The 23,904-nt window shown below is 41.2% G+C and overlaps 1 pseudogene; it reads left to right on the top strand.

Annotated features, from left to right (window-relative positions):
• The first annotated feature begins 8,176 nt into the window (after positions 1-8,176).
• LOC110201560 (pyruvate dehydrogenase (acetyl-transferring) kinase isozyme 2, mitochondrial pseudogene) lies at positions 8,177-10,031 on the top strand (annotated as a pseudogene).
• The last annotated feature ends 13,873 nt before the right edge of the window (positions 10,032-23,904 follow it).

The following is a 23,904-nucleotide window of genomic DNA, read 5'->3' as shown; positions in this document are numbered from 1 at the left end:
TTAGAGTGTACGCCCTGAGATGCCTTGGCATACGAGACGGCAAAAGCTAGCTAGAAAAATGAAAATAGTCTTTACCTTGTCTTCCTCAGACATAGGAATTCAGTAGTACGCATAAGAGGCTTCAAAGTTGCAGCACACAGACCACATGCAGCCTGCACAACCCCCTACTGAGACCTGAACCAGATTAAAATGTCATTGGGAAATAGTTAACAAAATAAATAAAAATAGAACGTAGCATAGAGGCTGTTAATTTGAGGTTTTCTAAGTCAATATGTTCTATTTGAATCTGACACCATTGGTATATACCACACAAGTACAAGACTAAAAAATGCTGACTGCCTAGCAGACAATGCAGGGCAACTTGGAACTGGGCCCTAGAGTCCTGGCCCACTTTAGGTCTTTTGTTCAAAGTCTAGCAATCTGCGCGATCTGTATCTTTCCATTTTTCTTAAGCAGTACTGCTAAGGGCTGTTTTCTGTGGTGATTCTATTAGTCAGCAGTTGAAAAAGATGGTTTCTGAGATCTTTTGCCATAAATAGAGGAGTACTCCTAAAATCAGGGGTTCTTAAACTGGAGTGTGTGAACTTTTTTTTTTTTATAGCTATCAATATAATTGATTTCCTCTGTATTCCTATGCATCTTATTTTATGCATTTTAAAACACTATTCTTAGAAGGGATCCGTGGGGTTCACTAGATTGCCAAAGTGGCCTAGGACACAAAACAAGGTAAGAATTGTTGATGTAATTGCAGGAGCAGCTAAGTGGTGCAGAGGCTAAAGTACAGGTCTTCAAGTCAGGAAGACCTTATTTGGAATACTGCCTAGAACTCTTATTAGCTGTGGCAAGTCCCTTGGCCTCGCTGTTTGACTCAGTTTCCTTATCTGTAAAATGGGAATAATAAGAGCATCTCTCCCACAGGGTTGTTATAAGGATCAAATGAGTTCACTTTTATCAAGTACTTTGCAAATGCTAACACACCATACAAATGCTAGCTATTATTATTTGTCCTTTCTCTCAATGTTCAGGAATTGGTGAAGTGGGTGCTGTGGGTTGCTTTTGAGCACATCCTACATTTCACTCATCCAGTGAGAACATACTAGTCCTCTTGTTGAGGTTTAGCCTCAACCTATCCTTCTCCTCTTGGGGTACTGGGGAATCCCCCAAATAAAGTACACTGGGGTCCAGTCCAGAGGTTGAACAGTCAGGGCTCCTGTGTTATTCACTGGCACTGCTTGCCTCCATCCTCTTCTAAGCCTCTGTACAGTCTGCATGGATATTCAAAGTGTGCAGATATTAGGTCCAAGCTTGTTACTTGCAGTATCTTGCTGAAATTTAGAAAAGATTAGAATTAGCTCTGCTCAGTGCTGACACTCAGTGTTGACAACACCCAGTGAGTAGTGGAGGGTCTGGCCGTAGGAGAGCCAGTGGCCACTTTCCTGTTGACACCAACTTGCTAAGGAAATCTTGGGCTCACCTGGATGTATCCTAAGTGTGGGTAGTCTTCATGATTATCGTATTTGCCTCATATATTGCTGAAAAAAGTTGAGGTCATTCACCGTGAGCTCCTTCTTCTCCCCTCCTCCTCACCTCACATAGCTCAGATGCCTTCCATCTCTATCTCCTCTTTCATCCTTGTCTCACGTGATGACATGGTCTTTTTCTTTGCTAAGAGCAAAGTGCATATATACATACATACACAAGTGATCTCATTCCATTCTCTTCTCCAACAGATTGCTCTATCATCTCCAATCTCTCCCTGTCTACTGGCTACTCTACTGGCTACAAACACACCTATATCTCCCCCATCCTCAAAAAACCCTCTCCTGATCCATCACCATTAGCTATCTTCCTATATTTCTTATCCATTATACTATTTGGCTTGGTGATCTTATCAGCTCCCATGGATTCAGTTATCATTTCTATCCAGATGATTCTCGGGTCTGTTTCTCCAGCCCTAGCCTATTTCATGACCTCTAGTTTCACATCTTCAATTGTTTATTGAACATCTTTACTGGATGCCCCATAGACATCTTAAAGTCAACATGTCCAAAACTCAACTTACTATCTTTTTGCCAAAACCTTTCCCTCTTCCTCATTCTCCAATTACTGTCGAGGGTTCCACCATTCTACTGATCACCCAGGCTCAAAACCTAGGTGTCATCCTTGACCCTTTTACCCATCATATCCAATCTATCACCAAGTCCTGTTATTTCTAACTTTGTAACATCTCTTAGATACGTCTTCTTCTCTCCTCTGACACTGTCACACCCTGGTACAGGCCCTCATTACTTGAGCTTGAACAATTACAATAGCCTTATGTTTGGTCTCTTTACCTTAAGTTTCTCTTTCCTCCTACTACGTTCTCCACTCAGCTGTCAAAGTTATCTTCCTAAAATTCAAGTCTGACCATGTCACCCCACCTCCCCCATTAAATAAACTCCAGTGGCTCCCTATTATCTCCAAGATCAAATAGAAGATTACCTGTTTTTAAAGCCCTTCAAAACCTGGCCCCTTCCTGCCTCTCCAGTCTTCTTACAATTTAACTCTCTTCTTTATAGTCCAGTGATACTAGTCTCCTTGTTCCTCGAATGAAAAACTCTATTTCCTGACTCCCTGAATTTTCACTGGAAGGGACTCTCTCTTCATCTCCACCCTCTCAGCCTCCTTTGAGTCTCAGTTTAAGTCCTACCTTCTATAAGAAGCCTTTCCTGATCTCCCTTAATGCTAGTGCTTCCCCTCTGAGATCATTTCCAATTTCTCCTGTCGATAGCTGGTTTGTACGTAGTTGTTTGCATGTTGTCTCTCTCATTAGACTGGGAGCTCCTTGAGGGCAGTGACTGTCTGTTTTTTAATCTTTGTATCCCTACCACTTACTACAATGCTTGGTACATAGAAGGTGCTTAATAAATGCTTGTTGATGACTTCACCTCTCAAATCAGCAAGTCTAAGCTCTGTCATAGGCTTTAAAGATATTTTTCTCAAATATGTCATAAAAATATCAGAAATAAAATATTGGATAATGATAGTAACATGAAATAGAATTTCTAGAACAGCATTGAAGTCCACAGTCTCAATTTTTACCATCACCTCTGCATAAGATTCTATGGGTCCAGATAGACTACACCTATAAAGAAGGAAAGAGAAGGGAAAAAGCATTTATTAAATGCCTAGGGCAGCTAGATTGCCCAGTGGATAGAGCACTGGGTTTGGAATCAGGAAAACTCCTCTTCATGAGTTTAAATCCAGCTTCAGACACTGACTAGCTGTATGACTCTGGGCAAGTCACTTAACCCTGTTTGCCTCAATTCCTCATCTGGAAAATGTGTTAAGATGGAAAACCACTCCAGTATCTTTGCCAAGAAAACCCTAAAATAGGGTCACAAAGAGTTGGACACGACTGAAAAGTACCAAGTCAGGCACCATGCTAAGCAGTTTACAAATATCATCCCATTCGATCCTCACAACAACCCTAGGAGCAATTATTATACCTATTTTACAGTTGAGGAAACTGAGACAGAAATAGGTTAAGTATCTCATCCAGGGTCACACAGCTAGAAAGTGTCTGAGACTGGATTTAAACTCATGTCTTCCTGACTCTAGGCCCAGGGCTATATCCACTTTGTCACCTAGCTGACCCAGGAATTGACAATGAAATCACTGTGACTGTCCTCAGGGCCCAGGGTAACCTCTTTTCCCTGGCCTCTCCTTTGTTTTCTAAAGGCGAAAAAGAAGACATCAGCTTTTTCAAAACCAGTTCTGCATTTCTGGCATTAGAAGAGTCAACATGTATATGGCCACAATGATAACAAGATGCTGGCTCTGTTATTTGGGGGATGACCTGATGGAGCTGTTCTTATCTATCTACCTATCTATCTATCTATCTATCTATCTATCTATCTATCTATCTATCTATCTATTTGTTTTTAGGCAAGTGGGGTTAAGTGACGTGCCCAGGGTCACACAGCTAGTGTCAAGTGTTTGGTCTGAGGCTGGATCTGAAGTCTGGTCCTCCTGACTTCAGGGCCGGTGCTCTATCCACTGCAGCACCACCTAGATGCCCCTAGATGTGTTCTTGTGCCATGTCTTCATGTCCTCCATTCCCTTGGGCCTTTACATCACTATGGAGAATGAGTTTGTGCGTTATTCCTTCTTTCACCTAGGTATCTCTGGACCTGTACCTATGGCTCAGCAATGGCGGTGCTATTCCCTTGCTTTGCTTCCGTGGCCACACTTGAGAAGATCTGGAATCAGCTGGGGCTGAGCCTTTCATAGCAGACTGATTCCTTAAGTTCAGGAGGACCTGTGTCGCCTCAGGCATTCTTGGGAGTAGTTTCTATTTCTGCAGAGCTGTGATGATGCTGGAGGCATGAGGGTCATATACCAAGCCCCAGTTCAGTATCCGAAGCTAAACTGTACGTACGTTCTCAGGATTTGTAACCAATCTGCATCAGTCTTTACAGATGTTGATCCCCCTTGAGAATGAACTCAACAGGCTTTTCTCTTTTAGATCAAGGAAGCCCACTCTAGCAGTTTCTAGGGATCCAAGCTAGAAATCAGGAGCACATTGAGAAGCTGGATTTCCTTACATGTATATAGCTTCTCTTTCTATGTATCTCTCTACAAGAGTCTTTTGTCTTTCTTCCAAGAAGTTCCGGCACCAACTCCATCTCTTACTCAGCATTGTATCTTTCTCATCATTTTCTCTCTTAGTCAGGAGTCACACTGATCTAGAGTTATATCTCCTTTGAAACACCCAGCCACATGCAAAATACTCCAAGCTTGGTTGGGAGTGTGATTGTAGGAGTTTGGGAAGCCCTGTCCCTGCAGATCTTCAAGCAGAGGCAGGGGGATTGTTTGTCAAGGGTACAAGTCAGATGTATTGACTTTTGAGATTCCTCTTGGATTCTATAATTCTATATTCAAGGAACAGTGAGTAGTCCACTTTGACTGGTAGCTGTATGCTGCATAAGGGTTCATGAAAGCCAATTGTTAAACTTTCAGTGTGAGTATTTATGCCTTGGAAATTGGCTACAAATTAGGGCTTGGCATTGTTTTGTTGATTGTCTAGACTTAAGAAAGTGATGAAGAAAATGTTAATAATGCAGATTGAACTGAAAAGCCTGTTGTACTTTTGGAGGGCTAATAGTTAAACATTTACACACCCCTGAGCTAAAGCAATGAGTACATAGAGTATGTGTAGGGAAAATAGTTGGAAATAAGGCTGGAAAGAGAAAGTCCCAGCCAGTGGAATTCCCTCAGTACCAAGCTAAGGAATTTATTCGTTAGGCAATGGCGACCCACTGAACATTTTTTTTTATGTTGTATTGTATTTTATTTATTTTGTTAAACATTTTTCAATCACGTTTTCATCTGGTTGTTCTCCATAAGAGCAGTTTTTGTATTTGCCCTTTTGTATTTACCTACCTTTGCTTACAGCTTCTGTGTTCTTTTTAGAATCTGACTTGGTTGATGAATCTCCATTAGACTAAATTAGTTTCTTTAGGCAGCTCACCTTTTTCATCCCTCTCAAAGTAATAATTTCTGGTCATGTCATCAGAAATGTGACTTAATAGCACTTTTAGAAAAGCCAAGTACTCGATACTCAAGTGCTCAGGAGTCTCTGTTCTTTGAACATACCAGAAGGTGACTTCTGACCCTCTTCCCCCTTTCTTGGTACAAGATGACTTCTCTTTTTTTTTTTTTTTTGGCTAGGCAATGGGGTTAAGGGACTTGCTCAGGGTCACACAGCTAGTAAGTGTTATGTGTCTGAGGCCAGATTTGAACTCAGGTCCTCCTGAATCTAGGTCTCATGCTCTATCCATTGTGCCACCTAGCTGCCCCATGACTCCTCTTTCTTGTTAACATTATACTCCACCACATCAAAAACTTGAGAAGAGGGCTCCAAGATATATCTGGTAGGAAGTCTGGGGATAAAGGGAAGAGTCCTTCTAGCAAGGGTAATGACATCATCACCTACTTAATGGAACAGCAGTGATTTGATCATGGTGTGTCTTAGAAAGAACAAACATACTGTTGCCATTGGATGACAATATATTTGGAGAAGCAAGGCTACTGAGTAAAAGACCCTGTGATTGAATTCCATACCTATTGTGATAGTTTCAAGTTCCTTCCCTTCAAGCTTTTTAGTGACTTCTGTTGCCTATAGGATAAAATATAAAGTACTTAGCCTGGCATTTATGCCTTTTGCAGTATAGCTCCAACTTACACTTCTAGCCTTCTTTCATGCTACTTCTAATATACACACATATATAGTTCATGTCCTGGCCAAATAAGATGACTAGCTGTTCCAGATGAGGTTCTTTAGACCACCACCTCCCTCAGTCTGTCCTCCCTTCTATTAGCCCCCTCCCTTTTCTTCCCCTTTACCCTTTCTACTTCTTCCCTCTCTTCTATTTATTCCCTCCCTTTTCTCCCTCCCCTCTCCTACTTCCTATAGGGTAAGTTAGATTTCTATACCTAGCTGATTATGTCATTCCCTCTTTGAACCAAATATGATGAGAGTAAGGTTCAAACAATGCTCATCTCCCTCTCTTTTCCCCCTTAACTGTATTTGGTTTTTGTGCCTTTTTATGTGATGTAATTTATCCTTGTCTGCCCCCTCCTTTCCTCTTTTCTCAGTACAATACCTTTTCACTGCTTAATTAGATTTTTTTTTACCATCACATTAAAGTCAACTTACACCCGAGCTTTCTGTCTATGTATACCCCCTTTTGAATGTCATAATAACATTACAGTTCTTAAGAGTTACATGTGTCATCTTCCCTTGTAAGGATGTAAACTGTTTGCCCTTATGAATAATAGTAATTTGTTGTTTTGTTTTCTTTCCTGTTTATCTTTTTATGTCTCTGTTGAGTTTTGTGTTTGAAGGGCAAATTTTCTGTTGAGCTCTGGTCTTTTTATCAGAAAGGTTTGGAAGTTCCCTATTTCATTGAATATCCATCTCCTCCCCTGAAAGATAATGCTCATTTTCGACAATTCCTTGGTTGTAATCCAGGCTCTTTTGCCTTATGGAATATCATATTCTATGCCCTCTGATCTTTTAATGTAGAACTTGCAAGGTCCTGCATAATCCTGACTGTGCTTCCATGATATTTACATTGTTTCTTTCTGGCTGCTTGTAGTATTTTCTCTTTGATCTGGTAATTTTGGAATTTGGCTACAATATTTCTTGGCATTTTCAATTAGAGATCTCTTTCAGGAGGTGATCAGTGGATTCTTTTGATGACTAATTTACCCTCTGGTTCTAGGACCTCAAGGCAGTTTTCCTTGATGATTTCCTGAAGGATGTTGTCCAGGCTCTTTTTTTTCATCATGGTTTTCAGGTAGACTAATACTTTTAAAATTATTGCTCCTGGATCTATTTTCCAGGTCAGTTGTTTTACCAATGAGATATTTTACATTTTCTTCTATTTTTTTCATTCTTTTGTTTCTATTTGACTGATTCTCACTCTCTCATAAAGTCATTAGCTTCTACTTGCCCCATTCTAATTTTTAAGGAGTTGTTTTCTTCTATTAGATTTTGTACCTCCTTTTGCATTTGGCCCATTTTACTTTCTAAGGAGTTGTTTTCTACAGTTAATTTTTGTCCTTCCTTTTCCAAGTTATTGACTCTCTTGCATACCTCTCATTTCTTTTCCCAATTTTTCTTCTACCTCTCTTATTTGACTTTCAAAATCCTTCTTGAGCTCATCCAAGAAGGATTTTTGAGTTTGAAATCAGTTCATATTTCCCTCTGAGGTTTTGGATGTGGGTATATTGACAGTGCTGTCCTTTTCTGAATTTGTGCCTTGACCTTTCCTTTCCCCATAATAAGAATCTATGTTCATTGTCCATTTCTGCTTTTTGTTCATGGTGTTTGCCTATTTTCTGACTTCTAAAAAATACTTGAGTTCTCCTGCTGGAGTGCAGAGGGCACTGACCCAAGTTTCTTTTCCTGCTCACCCAGGCTTTGCACTTGAATGTTTGGCTCCTTGCACAGGGATGTTTCACTGCTGGTGGATGTCTATCAGCCTGGAGCTTTGCCTCCTGGAGTTGTGCTTCCCAGAGTTGTGTTGAGGCACAGGGTGGTTTTGCTGCTGAATAATGCCATCACCCATGGTGGTTTTCTGAGCTGGTGTTTACTGGTTCCCCTGCCTGTATTGAAGCTAGCAGGGGTATGAGGGGTCCTGGTGTTGGCACTTGCCTGCTCCACCAACCTGGGTCTCGGGCTCTCCCCCTGGTATGATGAGGTGGGGTTTGCTGCTGGCTTGTTGGGACACCTCCAGTCCTGTACTGCTCCCCCTCCCCCAGAGTGAGAGAGGCCTTTCCTGTTAATCCCCCAAGCTTCCTGGGCTATAAGACTGCTGTGCCCTGTCTTTTTGCTGGCTCAAGGTTTTTCCTGGGTTGGTATTTTCTGGGCTTTCAGAGATCAATGAGGGAGGGGAGAAGAAGAAGAAGAAGAAGAAGAAGAAGAAGAAGAAGAAGAAGAAGAAGAAGAAGAAGAAGAAGAAGAAGAAGAAGAAGAAGAAGAAGAAGAAGAAGAAGAAGAAGAAGAACTCTACCCTAGAGAGCTACTATGGTAATAGAGAAGATCTAAGTTCAAGATCAGAAGACAGTGAAACCAAAACAGCTACTTCTACTTCAAGGAAAATTGTAAAATGGTCACAAGCCCAAAAAGAGTTCTTGGAGGAGCTTAAAAGAGACTTTAAAAATCAAATAAGAGAGGTTGAGGAAAAATTAGGAAAAAATAAGAGTAATACAAGAAAATCAAGAAAATTATGGCTCACGGGAGTGAGTGCCATACTTCAGGTACTGTACTTAACTACTTTATTTTGTGATGTAAACAGCTCCAATCCTTGTGCTGCCACTTTGATATCCTGTGGGGTTTTTTGCACAGTATGTGACCACTGTCAGATCACTGTTATCTTTTCTTTCTTGGTGCTTGAAAAGCCTTTACTATGATTTGAAGTAAATGTTTGCTTTTTGTAGTAAAAAACAAAAATCATCTTTGTGTCCTCTGAAGCTTTATAGTGTACTGCAGAGAGTTAATGTTTTCAGTTGACATGTAGACTGTTTTGTTTTGTTTTGTTTTCTGTTGAAAGCAGTAGACAATATTCAGGACCTGTCAAGACAAATTACACACATTTGTAAGTTCTCATTCATGGGGAAAGATGATAGAAGGATAAGGCACTTGATGAATCTATATTATGATTATAGAACCATCTACAAATAAAGAAATGATTACTAAAGTTCACCTGGTCCATCCCTCTTTCTACAAGTAGAATTATGTCTAATCCAGTTGGTCCTCCTATCAAGATTAGAGATCACACAACCTTCTTTGGTCTCCCGTTCTAATATCAAGTCATATCAGGATATTTTATTTTTACATTGAACTCAATTAACCAATTCTTACTGAAGTTATTTCCTTTGGTTACAATTGTCACAATTTTTTCAAGGTGATAAAAGATGCTTATGATATGGCCATGGGCATATGTCACTCAAGTGTGAAATATGTTACATGGCCTCCTCCAGCTTGGAGATCCAAGGAATCAATTCCTCCAACTTCAAACAGCCTATCCGTATGGTCTACCTATCCTTCAACTTCTCTGAGCTTTTCAAGAATGCCGTAAGGATGATTGTGGAGAGCCATGAGTCTAGCCTTACCCTCCCACCCATCAAGGTGATAGTAGCCTTGAATGAAGATTCCTCCATCAAAATGAGTTCCTTTGCAAAAGACTGAGCAGCTTTTCAGCTTTATGTACTCAATAGTTCATGCTCCACAGCCAGACTCTGGGAGTATCTCTTTAGCTGATTTTGGCTACAGGCTCCCCATTTATTTCCTCTATGCCAGGCACCACCAGGGCGAATTTCAGCTCTTCTACATGGAGGGCTTTGGAACAGATGCCAAGTTCAATCTAAAGGCCCTGTCAACAGATTCTGTGGAATGCCTGCTGGCATACTGTCAGTACCAGACTGTCCGGGAAGCAGGAGACAGGAGGCCCACCATGGAGATCACGAACATGTCTACATAAGCAATATGCCTATCTTAGCATTGTTGACAAGGAGCCTCCTGTTTTTTCAGTGGCAATTATGAGGACATGGATTGGTCTTTTCAGTAACTGGTTACCTTGGTAACCTCCTTATCTGTATCACACCAAGGGGGAGAGAGTCTCCATGGTGACCTGTTTCTGTTTCCATGGCAACTGTTGTGCTGCACTCATTACAGTCAATCCTAGGTAACAATTTCTATGTTCATAGGCCTTTTAGGTGGTTTCCCTGGAAACCAGTCTCTATGGTGACACCCTGAGGGCTTTAGAATGATTTTTTTTTTTGCTTTTTGGTGAGGCAATGAGGGTTAAGTGACTTGCCCAGGGTCACACAGCTAGTAAGTGTCAAGTATCTGAAGCTGGATTTGAACTCAGGTCCTCCTGACTCCAAGGCCGGAGCTCTATCTACTGCACCACCTAGCTGCTCCCTAGAATGCTTCTTAAGAGGAGTATACTAATGGCAGTTCTCTATGGCAGGCCTTCACTTTCATGGTGACCCCAGACAAGAGCTCTCACTTCTCACCCTGAGGAGGGAGAATTCTCAGTGTTTTGCTGCTTTCTTACCCTCCCTAAGTCTTCCATCTGGACCCTACAGTTTGCCTTCTCCTTTTAGCCCTCACTCACCCCTCATCTCCAGGAACTACATGCTTATTAGTGTTAGGAAAGGACTAGTTGAGGTTGGGGGGCAGTGGGAAGAGAGAACATCAGGGATTAGTGAGATAGGGAGGCTCTGACTTCTATCCTTCCCACCCCACTGAGGGACTCATTATCATGCATCCTACCTTCGTTCTTGGATTTATAAAGAGGGAACTGTAATGGGGAGGACCCCCCACTATCTCCCACACCCCAAATATTTCCTTGTATGAAAACACTCCTTTTGGAAGCATCTAAAGATGATCCAAATATTGGACTCCACAGAGCCTACCATCCCCTCAACCTAAGCAATGTTTTCTCTTCTTCCCTGGTTTAGATTCTTTATCACATACATCCAATCCTGCCTGCAGCAGCTCCAGTCTCTTGGCCTCCCCTTCTATCATTTCTGCACTTCCTCAAAAGATTTGTGCTTAGCATGGCTTGCTCCCCTTATATTATATATAATATGTAGTTTTGTATCCTCAAGATGGCCTTAGTACCCTCCTTCTCAGCTGCCCTGCACACGAGGACGTAAATTATATGCTCTTGGTGGTACCTGGTAAAATGAGACTAAATGAGGGGAAAAAATACCAAGGCCAGGAAGAGGCACCATCTAATCAAGAAGTAGGCCATATATTTTTGAGGGGGATTTACTGTGATATGAACACCTTGACTGATTTTCTGCCTAACTGGTAGAAACTATACTATGTGAACAAGTCAACTTGGTTCCCTTGTCTGTTCTTATCACCTCTCACCCTGACAATTACAAATCTCTTAATTGGTTTCCCCACTTCCAGTTTTCCCCCTCTCAAATCTATATTATATTACCTAGTTCCCACTTACCAATACATTGACCAAGTCTGATAGTATATGTGAAATTCAATGTCTACAGTACCTCACCTCTTTAATGAAGGGAGGGAGAGACATTTTCTGAACTCTTCTCACTGGCTAAGCTTGGTCATTATAATTGCACAGTGTTCAGCTGAAACTGTGAAACTGGGTAACTGGAAGGATGTCAGTGCCATCAATAGAAATAGAGCAGTTTGGAGAAGGGGAGATTTCAGGAGAAAGATAATGAGCTTCATTTTGAACATGTTGAGTTTGAGACATCAATGGAACATGCAGGTAGAGATATCCAACAGTTGGAGAAGGCAGTAAGAGAAGTGGGATTAGGGCTAATTATATACTTTTGAGAGTTATTGTATAGAGATGATAAATGAACCCATGGAAGCAGTTAAGATCATTGAGAGAGTATAGAGATAGGAAAAGAAAAGGGTTAAGTACAAAGCCTTGATCCATTATGAATAGAGGAAAGAAAGAACAGCCAGACAGATAGGAGGAGGGGGAGGAAATGAGTAGGGAAAGGAGGAGGAGGAGGAGGAGAAGAGGAGGAGGAGGGGAGAGAGAGAGAGAGAGAGAGAGAGAGAGAGAGAGAGAGAGAGAGAGAGAGAGAGAGAGAGAGAGAGAGAAACAGAGACAGGGGGAGGAGAGGAGACAGAGAGACAGACACACAGAGAGAGACAGAGACACACAGAGAGAGACAAAGACAGACAGAGATACAGGGACAGAGACAGACAGACAGAGTCAGACAGAGATTCAGAGAGAGACAGAGACATACAGAGACAGAGAGACACACAGAAAGACAGATTCAGAGAGAGAGAGAGAGAGAGAGAGAGAGAGAGAGAGAGAAAGCAATGTCATGGGAGCCAAGTGAGGAGAGAGTATCCAGGAAGGGGTGGTTGACTCTCAGAGGCTACAGAAAGGTCAAACAGAACGAGGATAAAAGGCCATTGGATTTAACAGTTGAGATCATTAGTAAACTTGGAGAAAGCTGTTCAGGACAGTGGCAGGGTAGGAGGCCAGATTGCAAGGGGCTGATAAGTTAGTGGGAAGAAACTGAGTCGCAGGAAACTTCTTTTCACTTGATTGGATAGCAGTGTCACATGAAGGTTTTTAAAGGTTGAAGGAGACCTGGACTTGGGTAAGGAGAAATGGAAGGTAAGTGGAAATAGGAAATAATTGAGGGGAAAAACTCTGAGAAAAGATGTGCTCAAGCATACAAGTGGAGGGGTTGGTCTTAGCAATGAGAAGAGCCACTTCTTCCTCAGAGACTGGAGCAAAGGAGAAGAGAATAAGGAACGATGCAGAAGGGTTTTGAGATATGGTGTAGAGAAGAGGAAGTTCCTGGTGGGTGGCTTCCGTTTTCTCAGTCAAGGAGGAGGTGAAGTCTTCTGCTGAGAAGGAGATGGGGAGGGTAGTTTAAGGAGTTTGAAAATAGAAGAGAAAGTTTGGAATAGCAGCTATGGGAAGGGTAATAGAGATCCAACCATCTTTCTTTTTCTTATTTGTATCCCTAGTGTCTGACACATTTAGGCACTTCACAAATCTTCATCGAATTGAATTGTTGCAATGAAGACCTGCTGAAATCATATATAATCAATTTGTAGTTGGCACAGTTACATGATTTTCTCTAGCAATGTTCAAAAGTATATGAGTAGATATGAAGGTGAACCATTCATCACAATAAACTCCAAGTGGATACTTGACAAATATAAAAGTTCACATAATTTTTGAAATTGGAGGAGAATGGATGAGAATATCTTTCACAACTATGGCTAAGGGGGAGATTTCTTAGCCAAACAAGTGATAAAAGAGATTATAAAAGAAAAACAATAATTTCAATTAGATTAAATTGAAAAGCTTTTGCATGAACAAGATCAATGAAGCTAGGATAAGAAAAGCAACTTGATTTGGAAAAGATCTATGCACCGATTATCTCTGATAAAGGTCTTAAGAACCTCAATGGATAAGTGAAAAAAGAATATGAATAAACAGTTCTCAAAACATGAACTGCAAACTTGACAACTATATGAAGGATTACTCTGAATCACTAATAAGAATAGAAAGGTAAAATTTCAAAATCGATTAATTGATTGATTTCTAACACTAATTTTTAAAAAATTTTGAGTTCCAAATTCTCTCCCTTCTTCCAACCCCTCTCCCACCCATTGAGAAGGCAAGCAATATTATGTCCATTATACATGTGAAGAAATGCAAAACACATAGAATGCAGATTAAAACAGCTCTAAGGTTTTACTTCATACCCAGCAAATTGGCAAAGATGACAAAAGATTGAAATAATCACTATTAGAGAGGCTGTGGAAAGCACATTAATACTCTGTTTATGGAGCTGTGAACTGGAAACCAATGTGGAATTATGCCTCCAAAGTATGAAAATATCCATACCTTTTCAACTAGATATCACACTGGTAGACTCACAGTCAAAGATGAAAGAAAAGACTGCATACTTGCCAAAATATCAATTACAGTGTTTTTTGTGGTAGCAAAGAATGGAAGCAAAGTAGATGACCTTCAATTGGGAAATAGCAAAATAAATTGTGAATTTGTAATTGTAAATAAATTGTGCATGAATATAATGGAATGTTACTGTGCTGTAAGAAGGGATAAATATGAAGAATTCAGAGAAACATGAGAAGATTTATATAAACTGATACAAAATGAAGTAAGCAGAACCCAGAAAACAATACACACGATGACTGCAGCAATTAAAATAGAAAGAGCAAAAAACAAAAACAAAAAACCAAACCTTAGCACTGTATAGTTAAAATGAACAAATTTGGCCTGGGAGGAGAGTTGAGGAAATGCTCCTCCCTCCCTTCATTGTAGAGATGGGGAACTATGAGCAGAGAATATTTCATATATGGTCAGATGTGGTCAATGTATTGGTTGGTTTTGCTGATTTCTTTTCCTTTTTTAATATTCATTATAAGGGAAAGCTTGTTGGATAGGAAATGAGAAGGATTGTCTAGGCATGAATGGGACTGGAACAAGTGATTCAAAGGTAGAGGATAGTGTAGACTTTAATTGGTTTTAACTATAAGGTCAAGATTGTAAAGAGAGTAAAGAGAGACTATGTGGTAGACTGTATCCACCAGGGTTCCCTTGCCCCTGACATGTAGGTTATTAGGCCAGTTCCTTCTCTAAGAGGCAAGAAAGCTGTCCCCGATACTTGATTAACCAGGGGTCAGGGTGGTGGTGGTGGGGTGTTTATAATCAAGTAACTTCCTGATTGCATAAAAGAGAGAAGCTCACATGGAGCCAGTGTCTTTCAGACTTGACAGATGTCCCATCACTCTGTATCCTTGTTGAGTATCCTTTCCATGCTATGACTAAGTAAACTTCCTTTTGTTAACTGTTGAATGACCTATGAGTGTTCTAATTTCAATAGGTATGACCTAACTGGGACAACAGTGAAGAGTGGCAAGAAAGAAAGTTATTGTGAGTACAAAAATAGGTTTAGGAGGAGTGAAGCAGAAGGAGAGATAGAAGGATAGGAGGTTATGATAAGGGAGAAGAATGTCAGAGTTATGGATCATGGAAGTACCACAGTTACGGATTATGGTAAGATCAAGGCTGTGACCATTTCTATAGGTGGCTGAAGGGGACTCATGGGAGATCAGGCTTTAGTGTAGTCATTGAAGCAGAAGTAGATTTTTTTTTTCTGGAACTCCTTTGCTTTCTCCATAATCCAGCAAATGTTGGCAATTTGGTCTCTAGTTCCTCCGCCTCTTTGAAAACCAGTCTGCTCTTCTGGTAATTCTCAGTTCACATTTTGTGGAAGCCTGGCTTCCAGAATCTGAAGCGTTATCTTGCTGGCATGTGGAATGAGTGCAAATGTTTGGTAATTTGAACATTCCTTGGCATTTCTGTTCTTTAGGATTGGGACATAAACTGATCTTTTCCAATCCAGGGGCCACTGTTGAGTTTTCCAAATTTGCTGGCATATTGAGTACAGCGCTTTAACAGCATCATGCTTTAGGGTTTTAAATAGCTCGGCTGGAATCCCGTCACCTCCACCACTGAAAGCAAGGCTTCCTAAGGCCCATTTGACTTCGTTCTACAGGATGTCTGGCTCTAGATCAGCAACCATAACATCATGGTTATCTGTGATGTTACTACCTTTCTTTTGTGTACTCCTGCCACCTCTTCTTAATCACTTCTGCTTGTGTTAAATTCCTGCCATTTTTGTCTTTTATCATGCCTATGTTTGCATGAAACTTTCCCTTGATATCTTTAATGTTCTTGAAGAGCTCTCTTGTCTTTCCCATTCTATTGTTTTCTCCTATTTCTTTGCATTGTTCATTTAAGAAAATCTTATCTCTCTTTGCTATTCTCTAGAATTCTGCATTCTGTTGGGTATATCTTCCCCTTTCTCCCTTCGCTTTTCCTTTCCCTTACCTTCTTTCCTCAGCTCTTTGTAAAGCTTCATCAGAGAGCCTTTTTGCTTACTCGCTCTTCTTTTCTTTGGAATGTTTTTTGTTGCTGCCTCCTAGTTCTTCAGACACTCTGTCTACCAGATCTAATCCTTTAAATCTATTCACCACCTTCACATCATATTCATAAGGGATGTTATTTCGGTCATACTTACATGGTCTGATGGTTTTCCCTACTTTCTTCAGTTTAAGTCTGAATTTTGCAATAAGAAGCTCATGATCTGAGCCAGTCAGCTCCATATCTTATTTTAACTGACCATATAGAGCTTCTCCACCTTTGGCTGCGAAGTATATAATCAATCTGATTTCTATATTGACCATCTGGTGATGTCCATGGGTAGAATCTCCTTTTGGGTTGTTAAAAAAGAATGTTTGCTATGACCAGTGAGTCATCTTGACAAAACTCTATTAGCCTCTGCCCTACTTCATTTTGTACTCCAAAGGCCAAATTTGCCTGTTATTTCAATTATCTTTTGATTTCCTACTTTAGTATTCCAATCTTCTATGATGAATGTGACATCTTTTTTGGTGTTATTTCTAGAAAATGTTGTAGGTCTTCATAGAACTGATCAACCTTGGCCGCTTTGGCATCAGTGGTTGGAGCATTGGCTTGTATTACTGTGATGTTGAATGGTTTGCCTTGGATTCGAACAGATGTCATTCAGTCATTTTTGAGATTACATTCTAGTAATGCTCACCCTTTTGTTGACTATGAGGAATTCTCCATTTCTTCTAAGGAATTCTTGCCCACAGTAGTATATGTAGTGATCATATGAATTAAATAGAGGGCTATGTTGTGTAGGGTTGCTTACGACAGACAGGTCATCTTGGAGAGTTCTGACAAAAGGTGATCCACAAGACAAGGAAATGGCAAACCACTCCAATATCCTTGCCAAGAAAACCCCACGGACAGTACAAAATGGTAAAAGAGATGACATTGGGAGATGAGTCCTCCCCTGGATCACTGCCTTGTCATGACAGAGAGGCTGTAAATGATTACAAAAGGCGATATAGATCAAGGTGTCAAAGTAAGAGAGATTGCCGAGTTTCGTTTCTTTTCTTTGAATCCCCAGTGTTTAGAACAGTGTTGGCACGTAATGGGTATTTAAGAAATACATTTTAATTGAGTGATGGGGCAAAAAAAAATAGTCTGGAATTGGTGGTAAAATGCAAAGGGTATGTGTTTTCTTCCTCTTGACCAAGTATGTTGGGGGACATGAGAAATGGAGCACCCAGTACTGGGTAGGGGGGGAAGGAGGTGGTGTTTGATGTCTTTTGGAAAGACACTTTTCCATTAGTGCCAGAGGGTGAAAAGCAAGGAGATCTAGGATGAAGGAGAGTTCATTATTAACAGAGAGTATAAGGAAATGGAAGTGAGGCAGGGAATCTAGACTGGGAAGGGGAGAGCAGAGGGGGAGAAGGCTAAGAAAAAGAGAAGCCAAGTAGCAAAGATAAGTGATTTTCACCACAGCAGATGGTGACTGAATTTCAGGAATAGAAGAGCAGGAGCTGGGAGTTTACTCACCACATCATGGGGAAAGTATTAGTTCTTAAGATCATTAGTTCATTAATTCTAGATCTAGAGTTCAAAAGGACTTTATTGGGCATCTGGTGTTCAACCTCCTCATTTTACAGCTGAGGAAACTGAGGCCTAGAGAGGTCCAAGGTCATACAGGTAAGGAGGGGGCGGGTGCAGGATTTGAACCCAAGTCCTTTCTGTCCAAATCCAGCACTCTTACCACTGAATCATGCCCCCTCCCACTTGACTGCAAGCCTTATCCTCCAGGTTCCTATGGTTAAGTAAAAAGGGAAGGGTCATTAACTTCTTCAGCTGGTCACCTGAAACAAGAGAACTAAGGTGTAGGCAGAGGGTGGAAGGAGCAGGGCCTCTGGTTCTATAAATAGCTAGTATTCTAGCCTCCCAGTGTGGACTGAACTCGTACTCAGTGCCAGCCCAATAGCCTCATAGGGTAGCTAGATGGTGCAGTGGATAGAACCCTGGGCCTGGAGTCAGGAAGACCTGAGTTCAAATCCAGCCTTACTATCTGTGTGACCCTTGGCAAGTCACTTAACTGCTCTCTACCTGTTTCCTCCACTGTAAAATAAAGATGATAATAGCAAGCACTGACCTCCGAGGGTTATTGTGAGGGTCAAATGAGATGATATTTTTAAAGTACTTATCACCATGCCTGGCACATAGTAGGCACTTAATAAATGCTTGCTTCCTCCCTCCCTCCCTCTCTTCATCCCAAAATGGTGTAGCAGAAAACGTTGGCATATGGCTTTTACAGCTGAGCAAACTGAGACAGGGGGGCAGTGACTTGCCCAAGGTCACACAGCTAGTAAATGTCTGAGGCTGGATTTGAACTCAGGTCTTCCTGAATCCAGGCCCAGAACTCTATCCACTGCATCATCACACAAGGTAGATTCTCAGTAAACATTTATTAAATATTGAAAGAATAAACAAATTTTCTCTTTACAAACCTGAGCTCATCAGATAGCTCCTTTGGGCTGTCATGTTGAGATCTTTAGGTATCTTTTTATTTAAGTTCATTTCCTTTTCATCTACATAGATATTTTCTTCCTTCTTGTGGTTATTTGAGATCATCACAATTACATTTTTGCCCCTTACTCTCACCTCTCTCATTTTTTTTTCCAGGCAATTGGGGTTAAGTGACTTGCCCAGGGTCACACAGCTAGTGAGTGTCAAGTATTTGGTCTGAGGCTGGATTTGAACTCAGGTCCTCTTGACTTAAGGGCTAGTGCTCTATCCACTGCGCCACCTAACTGCCCCTTTCTCTCATCTTTTTTGAGATACATGATCTCTCTAGGGGATCATATGTGTCTTAGTCATCTTTGCTTTGAGTTGCTTGAAACTGGTTTTCCTAAAGTCTAGCTTATACGCTTGCCTAGGCCAAGAGTTCCGTTGCTTCGTTCTTTTTTTCCCCCTCGCCTCATTCTTGTCAAGAGGACATGATCATTTTCTAAGGTTTCCATCAACTGGTTCTTTCTTATTAACCTGGATAAAGTCCCTCTCTTTGTGTCTTCTACCTTTTGAGCAGCAATTCAAGAATTTATCAGATACTTTGCTTTTAAGAGAATGTGACTTTTAGAAACTGATTTAGGTTCTTGAAACACAGAGATCTGCTCCCAAAGGCCATATAGAAATGTTGCAGTCCTTTCCATGTGCCATTAGACAAATATTTATTAAATCCTTACTATGTGCTGGATACTGGGCTAGGCTCTGGGCGTTCAAGACAAAAACGAACTCATTCATGCCCTCAAGAAGCTTACATATATGCATATACGAAGACAAGACAAATTACATATGTGATAATTTTTGAGGCTGAGACAGAGCACTAACTATCTGGCGAATCAGGGAATCTTCCTTTGAGAGGTGAAGCTTGAGCTAGGGATTCTAAGAAGCAGAAGTAAAGAGGCTTTTTGGGCTGCAATGTAGTGTGTGAGGGGGATTAATGTAGAAATGAGTCTGCAAAGATAGGTTGGAGTCCTATTGTAAAGGGCGTGAAATGTGGAAGAGAAGAGTTTGTAGCTTGTGGGAAATGAAGAGCCATTGAAGCTTCTTGGGAAGGGAGTGATGTGGGGTGGAGTTGGGGAGAGGCAAGAGAGCTCTGGCCTTCATTAGTCCTGTTTGAGTTCCTCTTGGAGACTTGTTAAGCTTTGAGTTGTCTGGGCACTTGAGGCTTCTGGTTTTGAGAGGGAAGATGGAAGAGGCCAACCCAACTTCAGGTTACTGAAGGAAAAGGCTCTGGGAAGACATGAGAGGAGCTGGCAATCTCCGTCACATCCCTGTGCCCAGCTTGGTTACTCTAGTGAACTGGGGGAGTTTCCCCTTGGGTGATATCCAGGATTTTCTCTCTTGGTTGAGCTGAATTATGTCATGCCCAATGGGCGAGCTCCTTCACTCTGGATTGCCTGGTATTTCTATTTTGCTATGATTTGGATAAATGGGCTTCTTTGCTATTCGCTGTGTGTGTTCATTGTCGAACTGATATTTGGTGGGAAGGGAGTCAAGCCTTGGATGCAGAGCTCAGGGTCCTCCTTTCTTCCCAAAATTACAAAATGATCAAAGTTGTATTGAACCTGATCACATCCCTCTAGACTAATAATATTTAAGGGAGCAGAGAGATATACTTTTATCCCAGTACCCCTTCTCTTAGAACAGGCTCCAGCCTCAACCTCTTACCTCCCCTTTTGGGGAATGAAAGTCTTCCTTGGAGAAGGGTGTGGGGAGAAGGGGCTAGAGATGTTGATTCTGCCTCCCTCTGAGCCACACAATCACACTTTTCCCAACATGTGGGCCTTCCTACACAATTGGGACCCTCACTTTTTTTTTTTGTCTAGGCAGTGGGGTTAAGTGAGTTGCCCAGGGTCACACAGCTAGTAAGTGTTATATGTCTGAGGCTGGATTTGAACTCGGGTCCTCCTGAATCCAGGGCTGGTGCTCTATCTACTGCACCACCTAGCTGCCCCAAGGCCCTCACTTCTTGCTACACAAATTTTTATTACAGGATTGTAAAATCACAGAATGTCAGGGTTGGAAGGGACCTCAGTACCCATCCAGTTGAACCCATGCCTGAACTAAGAGGAGGTCATACAGACTTTGCCTGAAGATCTCCAATGAGAAAGAACCCACTGTCTCCCAGGGCAACGTATTCTACTTGTGTGTGTGTGTGTGTGTGTGTGTGTGTGTGTGTGTGCATGCACAATGTACACAAATATATACATACACACACTTTTATATAATAGTTCCTAATTATTAGGAAGGTTTGCTTTCTATTAGACCTAAATTTGTTTGCTTGCCACTTTGACCCATTACTCCTAGTTCTGACCTCTGGGGCCAAACAGAGAAAGTCTAATTCTTTTTTCTAGGTGATAGCATTTCAAAAATTCAAAATTATCATGGCCCTCTTTCTTTTTTGTGAGGCAATCAGGGTTCAGTGACTTGCCTAGGGTCACACAGCTAGTAAGTGTCAAGTATCTGAGGCCAGATTTCAACTCAGGCCCTCCTGACTCCAAGGCCAGAGCTCTATCTACTGTGCCACCTAGCTGCCCTTTATGTCCCTCTTTTGAAAAAAAATATTTTTATAGCTATCTTTGGTTTTCACATTGACTAGATTTTTCCCCATATCATGTCCCTCTTAAGTCCTCCCTTCTTCAGATTGAACAGCCCAGAATTTCCTAAAGTGCTCTTCATGTGGCATGATCAAAAGATCCTTCAAATTCCCGGTTGCCTTTCTTTGTATACTCTCTGACTTATCATATTTATAAATCACTTAGTACATTGTAGGTGCTTAATAAATGCTTATTCCTTCCCACCCTCCCTACCAATGTCTTTCCTAAAATTTGGTGTCCAGAATGGGACACAATACTCCAGATATGGTCTAAGCAGAGCAGAGGAAGATAGGAAGCATTACTCTTTTATTTCTTAAAGCTTTTAATGTGAGCACACAAGGTGACAAGGTGCCCTAAGATTGTATGCTTGTTTTCTTGATGGATATATCACACTGTTGACTAATATTGAGCTTGAAATTTACTAAAACCTCCATACCATTTTCAGATGAAGTTTTCTAGGTACATTTGAGCTATTTTCTTTCTTTCTTTCTTTCTTTCTTTCTTTTTTTTGGCTAGACAATGGGGTTAAGTGACTTGCCCAGGGTCACACAGCTAGTAAGTGTTATGTGTCTAAGGCCAGATTTGAACTCAAGTCCCCCTGAATGCAGGGCCGGTGCTCTATCTACTGCACCACCTAGCTGCCCCCACCTGAGCCATTTTCTCCTGGTGATAATGATCTTCGACAGATCTCAGAAAGCAAAATAAGATATCTGGATTCTCCAATTAGTCAGCAGCTCAGTGTGATATCAAGTCAGCTCCCATACTCTACTTCAGCAACCATTCAATTCAAAGAAGGGAAAAATAGATCTTTTAAAAAAAAGCTTGGTGATTCCTGAGTAGCCAGAAGTATCACACTGGATTTTCTACTATAGAGGATTCCATTCTCTACCTCTTCCAACTTGGTTATCTTACTAGAACTATTTGGGATACTCTGTTTCTGTTTATGAAAGGCACAGTAGGGCAATAATTGGATGACTTGTCATTTTCAGAGGGTTTTTTTGTGTTTTTTGGTTTTTTTGGTTTTTGCTTTTTGGTGAGGTAATCAGGGTTAAGTGACTTGCCCAGGGTCACACAGCTAGTAAGTGTTATGTGTCTGAGGCTGGATTTGAACTCAGGTCCTCCTGACTCCAGGGCCAGTGCTCTATCCACTGAGTTAGTCATGCCTTAATCAAGGTTCTTCAACTTAAAATATGAGTTATCATTATTGTTAATAATATTGCTTAATGGTTTTAAAAATGAATCAATATGTAAATAAAATCAGAACTTAACTTCCCTTAGAAAATATCCCTAGATATTTTCTAGAGTCTAGAGTCTAGATATTATCTAGAGTCCCTGGAACTCTAGAGATGGATGCAACAGTTTGAGCCTGGTTCTATCCTAGCAAATTATAGGATGGGTCATAACTAGGACAGGCCAGATTGGGAATGACCAGGACCCAGAGAGCAGACTGACCCAAAGAGGGAAAAGAGGTAACCAGTGGAGGTCCCAGAAGCAGGCAAATGGCAGTGGTCCAAGCAGGCAAGTTGTCAGTTACATACAATGCCCTGTTGTGTCACCCTGCCTTAGGAGACCTTACTGAGTATTTTGGTAGAATTCTGTAGTACTTTGTCTCCTCATCCTATATAACATATGCTGGTACAAAACTGCACCTTTATATTCATGGTAATTGATTTGCAAATGTTCATCATAAGTTCTGCAAAACCAGATGACCAAGTGTATCATGGAACTGTTTCTTGTTGTCTTTGGACTAATTTTTTTCTCTTCTACAACTTGTGCTGACATACTAGGGGACTTCAGTATACATATTGATTCTTCCTGAAACACACTAACCACTCAGTTCCTTGACCTACTCACTTCCAATGAGCTACTGCTCCACCCCACCTTCAGCCTCACACAAATATGGCCATAACTTTGATCTCGCCATCACTCACAAATGCACTATCTCCATGTTTAAGAATTCCAAAATCAGGGCAGCTAGGTAAAGCAGTGGATAGAACACTGGCCCTGGAGTCAGGAAGACCTGAGTTCAAATCGAGTCCTAGACACTTGATACTTACTAGCTGTGTGACCCTGGGAAGTCACCTAACCCCAATTGCCTCACCAAAAAAAAAAAAAAAGGATTCTGAAATCTCATTATCTCACTATAATCTATTACCTTTCCACTTCTCCCTCTGCCTCTTACCAAACCCTGCTCTTCATCCACGCCATGATCTTTAATCCCTCGACCCCTCAGTTCTCTTCCAATCCATCACCCCTGTGTTAGCTACTTTCTCCTTTCACCCCATCTTGGTGAACCAATTCTACTCTACCCTGTCCTCTTCTTTTGAGTCCTGACTCCCTTATCATATTGCTGATGGTAACCTGACAAGCCTCAGCCTTGGATCACTCCCATTATTTACCACAATCACTTCTACACACCTGTTGCTAAAGAAAGGTGGAGAAAATAACCCAATCATTCTGATTGGGTTGACTACAGAATTATTTTAAACAACCTCAACTAGGCTCTCACTGCTGCTCGGCAATCCTACTATACCTCCCTCATCAACTTGGTCTCCCACTCTCCACAGCTGCTCTTCCAAAACTTTTCATTCATCCTCAGACCTCCCATGGCTCCCTGCTCCCCCACCCTCTTAGCTGAGAACCTTGACTCATATTTTACAGAAAAAATTGAGACCATTCATCATGACCTCCCTATTCTCACCTCTTCCTCATCTCCTATCACTCAGGTGCATTCTGCCACCATTTTCTCCTTCACCCATGTTTTACATGATGAAGCGGCCTTGCTCATTACCAAG

The sequence above is a fragment of the Phascolarctos cinereus genome, unplaced genomic scaffold (genome assembly GCF_003287225.1).
Source record: "Phascolarctos cinereus isolate Bilbo 61053 unplaced genomic scaffold, phaCin_HiC Scaffold_8;HRSCAF=390, whole genome shotgun sequence".
Lineage (NCBI taxonomy): Eukaryota > Metazoa > Chordata > Mammalia > Diprotodontia > Phascolarctidae > Phascolarctos > Phascolarctos cinereus.
The sequence above is the reverse complement of the archived record's forward strand: the minus strand, read 5'-3'. Positions and strand labels throughout refer to the sequence as shown.